Consider the following 7,575-nt stretch of genomic DNA (forward strand, 5'->3'; position numbering starts at 1 on the left):
TAGGGTTCACTCTTAGTGTTGCATTTTCCATGCATTTTGACATATGTACAGTGGCATGGACCCACAATTATAGTAGCACACAGAGTTCCACAACCCTAAAGACCTCTGTGCTCTACCTGTTCATCCCTCTCTCCACTCAGCCCCTGGAAATCACTGATCTTTCTATTCTTTCCACCATTTTTCCTTTTTCAGAATGTCATAGAGTTGGAATCACACAGTATGTAGCCTTTTCTGATTTGCTTCTTTTACTTAGTAATATGCATTTCAGGTTTTCCTACATCCTTTCATGGTGCTAGGGACTGAAAGTTTGTGTCCCCCCAAAATTCATATGCTGAAATCCTGCCCCCTAAGGTGGTAGTACTGGAAGACATCGTCTTTGGAGAGGTGATGAGATCATGAGGACTAAGCCCTCACACACGAGGGCAGTGTGCTCACAGAAGCAACCCCAAAGAGGTACCTTGCTGCTCCACTACATCAGGACGCAGCAAGAAGGTGCCATCCGCCAACCAGAAGATGGTCCCTTGACAGACACTGAATCTGCCAGCACCTTGGTCTTGGACTTCCCAGCCTCTGGAACTCTGAGAAATAAAGTTTGGTTGTTTATAAGCTATCCAGTTTATTTTGTTTTGTTACAGCAGCCTGAATGGAATCAGACACATGACTTGAGAACTCATTTTTTTCTTTTAGTGCTGCATAATGTTCCACAGTCTGGATGTGCCCCGGTTTACCCAGTCACCTCCTGAAGAACATCTTGCTTGCTTCCAAGTTTTGGCAACTATGAATAAAGCTGCTATAAATGTTAGTGTGGACAAAAGTATTCAGCTCATTTGGGTAAATGCCAAGGAGTGTGATTGCTGGATCCTATGGTAAGGGAGGGTTTTATTTCCTAAGAAGCTGCCAGACTGTCTTGCAAAGTGGCTGCGTCATTTGCACTCCCACCAGCAATGATGCGCGTTCCTGTTGCTCCATACCCTGGCCAGCATTTGATGGTGTTGCGTCTGGGTTTTGACCGTTCTAATAAGTGTGTAGTGGTATCTACTGTTTTTTAATTTGCATTTCCCTAATGATATATAATGGTGAGCATCTTTTTGCTTATTTGCCATCTGTGTATCTTCTTTGGTAAGGCATCTTTCAGGTCTTTTGCCCATTTCTGTAATTGGGTTGTTCATTTTCTTATTGCAGGGTTTTAAGGGTTCTTTATGTATTTGGGATAATGGTCCTTTAACAGATATCGCTTTTGCAGTTACTTGCTCAAAGTCTGTGGCTTGTCTTCTCATTCTCTCCAGTGTCTTCAGAGAGCAGAAGTTTTTAACTTTAATGTTCTGCTGACCTATGATTTCTTTCATGGGGTTGTATTTTTAGAAATCATTACCAAATTCTGGGTGATCTTGATTTTTTCCTGTGTTACCTTATAGGAGTTTTACAGTTTTGCGTTTTACATGTAGGTCTGTGATCCATTTGGGGTGAATTTTTGTGACGGTGCAGGAGGTGTGTCTGCACGCACCTCCTGCCTGTGGATGTCCAGGCATTCCAGCCCCCTCGGTCTTCGTCCCATATTTTGTTACCTTTGCTCCTTTGGCAAACATCAGTTTGGCTGCTTCTGGGCTCTCCATTCTGTTCCATTCACCTGTTTGTCTCTGCTTCCTCCAGCACCACACTGTCTCTATTACTGTAGCTTTACAGGCAGTCTTGAAGTCAGGGAGCCTCAATCTTGAAGTCAGGGAGTGTCAATCTTCAAGTTCATTCTTCTCAATTAGCTGTGCCGTCTTCACAAATGGACACATTCTATAACTCGCAAACCTTTCATGACACAGGACATTTTTATTTCCCTAGAAAGGTCCCTCATGTCACTCCCAGTCAATCCCATGCCCAGAAGAAACCACCGTTCTGAACACTTCACCTTAGATGAACATTCCCTGTTTGAGACGTCATACAGAGGAACTCACCGCAGACACGCTCTGGTGTGCTCAGAGTGTCTGTGGGTGGCGTCCACACCATTGCTTGTCAGGGTCACTCCAGGTTTCACTGCATGCACACTTGGCCCCAGGGTCTACGCAGAGCCAATATCTTGCCTCTTTTGGAGAACATGAGATCTCGGCGTGGCGATTCACCCCTCTGCTTACTGCGCTGTACGTGCTGTGTCGACACATGTAAACAGCACTTCAGGGCCATGTTCTTTTTATTTTAAAAGGCTTGGGAAGAGGAGGAAAATTGTCTCTTACACTAAGCCCCCTGGGTGTTTTCACTGCTCTTCCATCCGCCCTCCCAGAAAGCCCATCTTCTACACGGCATCTTTCCCCTTCAGCCTGCATTTCCCTAGCACTTTGTGTCCTGAAGCTCTGCTGTGAACACATTCTCTCAACTTTCTTTGATCTGAAAATAGCCTTATTCCTGAAAGGATGGGCATAGCATTATGGGATGGCAGGTTGTTTTTCCCCTTGCAGCCTCTTCCAGATGTTTCCCACCATCTCTGGGGTTCCGTTCCTTGTAGCTAGTTATTTGGGGATGGCCCAGGGCACCCCGTTCCTCTGGCGGCCATCCTGGCTTCTGCTCATCTTCAATTTCTGAGTGTTGATGGATGTGCTTGGGTGTGGGGTTTGGGTATTGATGCTGCCAGGGGCTACTGGACTTTGCTGAAGTCCATGGTGCCCCCACGGTTGGAGACCCACCTCCCAGACTCCTCGCCACTCCAAAGTGCTCTGTTGGAGGAAACAGAGGTGCCCAGGCCCCAGTCAGGAAACGCAGCTAGCTGGCTGGGTGCGGTGGCTCACGTCCGTAATCCCAGCACTTTGGGAGGCCGAGGTGGGTGATCACAAGGTCAGGAGTTCAAGACCAGCCTGGCCAACATGGTGAAACCCCGTCTCTACTAAAGATACAAAATTAGCTGGGCATGGTGGCGGGTGCCTGTAATCCCAGCTACTCAGGAGGCTGAGGCAGAGAATTGCTTGAACCCAAGAGGCAGAGGCTGCAGTGAGCTGAGATTGTGCCACTGTACTCCAGCCTGGGCAACAGAGCGAGACTCCGTATAAAAAAAAAAAAAAAAAAAAAGCGCAGCTGAGATGAGAAGCCATGGAGCTGCCCCCCCCCCACCCCCACCCCGGTCTCAGAGGGAGAGAGGATACCCTGCCCACCCTGCACTCATCTGGCGCTGGAGGAAGGGGGCGTCTTCACCCCAAAAAATTCACAGGTATTTTTTGGTTGGGAATGGAAACTTTTTAAAATTTAAGGTATTAGAATCATATAAATAAAAATATAACTTCATTTATGGATTTTAAAAAGTATATTTTCTACTTTGAAAAATTTCAAACTCACAGGACAGTTGAGCGAACAGCTGTATGCCTCATACCCAGATTCACCCATTTTAAACACCTTTGCATATTTTACCCTCTGTCTACAAACACAAACACACACACACACACACACACACCACACCACACACCACATACACCACACCACACACACACCACACACATGCACATACACACTTTCACATGCACACAAACACCACACATTACATACAGAAACACAAATGCCACAGACAACACACATACCACACACACACCACACATATGCACTCTTACATGCACACATACCACATACACAAACACACACATTACATACACAGAAACACATGTGCCACAAACATGCCACATGCACAAACACATACAAACATTCCAGTTAACACACACCCCACATATACACACGTATATAAAGCACACGCATCACACACTCGTACTATACAGCCCCATAGCATACATACACATCCACCATGTACACACTCATATGACACACACATGAAAACACATGCCCACAGACACACGTGCACACTACACATACACACAACATACCGCATAAGCACACACAAGCACACCACACACTACACATATGCACACAGACACAGACACTGTACTCCCACCTACTGACCCACCAGGGCCTGAATTGGGCTTAGGTGAGTATGACAGTTCCCTCAGGTAGAAAAGGCAAGAAAAAAATTCAGGAATCAAGATAAATAAATCGTATTTTATGCAACATTTTGCAGAATCAAAGTGAATGCAAAACGTCAGTTGAATGAAACAGCAGAATGGTGGGGGCAAAGGCAGGATCAACCCTCCAGGCCTCCTCTGGCCTCAGGCCCCTCCACACAGGCACCGCAGGGACCCCAGAGGACCCAGTGTGCTGAGAGTCCCTCCGGGCTGGGGCAGGGACAGGGGCCAGCCAGGCACCATGCACCTTCCGGTCTCGGCAGGGCTGGGAGCCTGAATTGCAGCGGCTCCTGTCTTCTGTCTTCTGAGTGTTTGGGAAGGGAGTGTCATTCCCTCTGTGCCCCCACCGCATCCATCCTGGGTTGTGTAACCCTCCAGAAAGGGCACGGCACACACACCACAGAACTTCCCGCACAGGCAGCTCCAGACGCTGGTGAGCTTCTGCCCGCGCCACAGCCAAGTGATTTCCCAATCATGTGTAATTCTGTCGTTTTTTCTTTTTCTTCCCAGAAACCCTGGGGGGTCGCTGGGGGCGGGGGACTCAGAGAAGACCAGAAAATGAAAATTTTCAACATTTGTGTCTCGGCTGTTTTTGATTTCTCTGTGAGCAAAATAACAAAGCCCTTAGAGACTTTCAAGCGGCCAGCGCAGAGATCACTGTCTTACGTGAATTTAAAAATGAATGAAAGCAATTCGGTGAAAATGCAAAATGCAAAATGCGAACTTACAGCAAACCTCAGGCTGCAAATGAGCCTGTGTAGTGCCTGAAAAGAGCGGCACCTGCCTAGGGGATGTTTCCACCTTCTGACCACCAGACACCCAGGAGGATCGAGGCCCCATGCTGGGGAGGGACCAGCCTCAAGTACACTTTCTAGGCGCCCCAGGAAGCCGAAGCAGGGTACTCGCCAGTGCCCAGGCCAGGCCACTGGTACCCAGGGTGGCTCAGCTGGCCCTCAGCCTGCCTGCACACCCAATAGCTCAGGCGGCTCCTGGAAGTGCCAGCCTCCCAATTCCAGGCCAGCTCTCCGCCCCCGGCTTCAGCGTGTTCATGCTTTTTACATTTAGCCACAGAAACCCTTTTTCCTCAAACAAAATCTTGCCCCAACACATAAATCTGGTAAAAGTGGAACTGCTGGGGCGGATCCCCCAAGCCAGCCTCCCCCACCACCTTGAAGGGCCCCTGAAGGGCCTATCCCCAGCAGCACATGGGCCATGGGCGCCTTCTGGGCAGGATGGAGGGCTCCCGGGAGATGGTGGCCCTGAAGGGTCCTGATGCTGCGGGAGCGGAGGGAAGGAGTCCCTGGGCCCCAGCCTATCAGGCATCTTACAGAGGCACCGGGTACACAGCATGGGCCTAGGACGGACTGCGGCAGGTGGGGGGGGGGGCGGGGGGGAGGGGAACTGCACACAGAGAGGGACAGTGCCCAAGGACAGAGGGCTGTGGCCCGAGAGGTCGACAGGTGACCTGCCTGGCAAACAGACCGTGGGCTGAACGGCAGGACGTGCATTGCCTGGAGGGGACTGACTGCCTGACTGCTAACCCTGGTGGCCTAACCTCACAGCAGCAGCGGCATACTTGGCACTTGAGGGTCCACAGAGGACAGTCTCTCCCCCACCCCCGCCATCCTTGCTCCTGCTTGTGGCCATTGCCCCATGCCTGTGCCTGATCCCGGCCTGGGGGGCCCTCAGGGGTACCCCAGGAACTTCCAGTGGGAGCAACCTCCAGATGCCCCCAGGAGCCTCCCTGGGAGACCCTCCTCAAGAGAACCGCCCCAGAGTGTCCTCCCATCGTCCCCAAGAGCATCCCCCACTAGTGGCCTTCCCTGTGCAGAGTGCAGTATCACCCAGGGTGCCCCAGCCCCACAAGACACTGTCCCCACCACCCCTGGGGCTGCAGGGCTCCTGCAGGAGGTGGGCCATCCTGGGGCATGGAAGGTCTCTTCCCAGTCACCAAGGTCCCATGACCCCTCCAGGGGCACAGGCATCCCTTGAGGGCTTCCCCCAGCCCTTGACAAAAACAGACCTTCTGCCCGCCCACCAGCCCTAGGGATGCCCCAAAGCTTGCCAGGTGCCCCCAGCTGGCTGTGGTGCAGGGTGCAAGTCGTGTTGCTGGTAAGAGGCTCCCTGTGAGGCCCACAGATGGGCCTGGGCTCACTTTTTAATTTTACCCTTGTTTAAATTGAAAAAAAAAAAAATCCCTGTGATTTTAAACAGTAACAATAATTTAAAAATAAGCAAGTATCCATTTTCTTTGCTTTTTCTTTTTGATAAATTGTAAAGGCTTTTCCCCCTACTTTGTCCTCTCCACCATGAATGATAAAATGGTGGCGTTTTTACGCCACTCCCTCCTCCTTCCCCTCCTCCATCTCAGGAAATTTTTAATGTTAGCCCTTATTTTCACTTCCTCTATTAACCAAAAATATATTTCAGATACCATTCTCTTTCCTTCCATCCTTCCTTCCTTCCTTCCTTCCCTCCCTCCCTCCTTTCTTTCTTTTCTTTTTCTTTTCTTTCTTTTTTTTTTTTTGACAAGGTCTTGCTTTGTTGTCCAGGCTGGGGTGTGGTAGTGTAATCACAGCTCATGGCAGCCTCAACCTCCCGATTCAGGAGAGCCTCCCATCTCATCCTCCCCAAGAGCTGTTATTGCAGGCGTGAGCCACTGCGCCCAGCCCCCAACACTATTCCTTAAGTCTCTCTTCTCCAATGCATCCACTTCATTTAGTTCTACCCCATTTACTTGTTAAAATCACAAACATAAGAGCCAAAATGAGATTGCAAAGAATTATACAAGTAATAATAAACACTCAAACTATAAAAATAAAAGTACCTAAAATGAAAGCAGTCCCCGTCCTGGGTCCTATCCACCTCAGCTCCACTTTGCTCAGGACTGCCTTTAAATGAGAGCTTTAGACCTCTATTTCTTTTTAAGAAATGAATTTTAAAGTAGATAATACCTTTACACAGGTTCACAAATGAAAAGCTTAGAGGTCCCCCTACCCCCGCCAGCACCTGCATGCTGCAGGCTGTCATCGTTTCAGGGTTGTGTCTGTCTTCCCAGCGGACCTGGGTGCACGCATCTCTTCCCTCTTTTCCTTCGCGCTGGCCCTGGGCGTTCGGTGGTTTCCAGCCAGCCTCACAGGCACATCTGGTGGGCTCTGCAGCGAAGACCCTGAGAAGGGCACACCCGAGGTGGTCCACGGGTCTGTGTCGGGGGACGTCTCCCGTGGGGCAGATGTGTTCCTGTCATCGCCTTTCTCCCTCTTCCTGTGGGTCACTTTTCCTTCCTGAGTTCCAGGAGCTCTTTCTACATTAGAGGAGCCAGGCCCTTGCCTGTGAGATGAGGTGCATACCTCAGTTTGTCTCCTGAATAGAGCTCCAACAGAGCTGATCCTCCCGCCTCAGCCTCCCAAAGTGTTTTTTTGCAGAAACTGTTTTATTTTTCTGCAGTCAAATTTATTAGCTGCTCAGAGCTTCTGAGTTTCACATCATTGTTTGAAAAGGCTCTCTGGCCAGGCAAAGTAGCTCACATCTATAAGCTCAGCACTTTGGGAGACAGAGGTGGGAGGATCACTTGAGCCCAGGAGCTCAAGAC

The sequence above is a fragment of the Saimiri boliviensis genome, chromosome 18 (genome assembly GCF_048565385.1).
Source record: "Saimiri boliviensis isolate mSaiBol1 chromosome 18, mSaiBol1.pri, whole genome shotgun sequence".
Lineage (NCBI taxonomy): Eukaryota > Metazoa > Chordata > Mammalia > Primates > Cebidae > Saimiri > Saimiri boliviensis.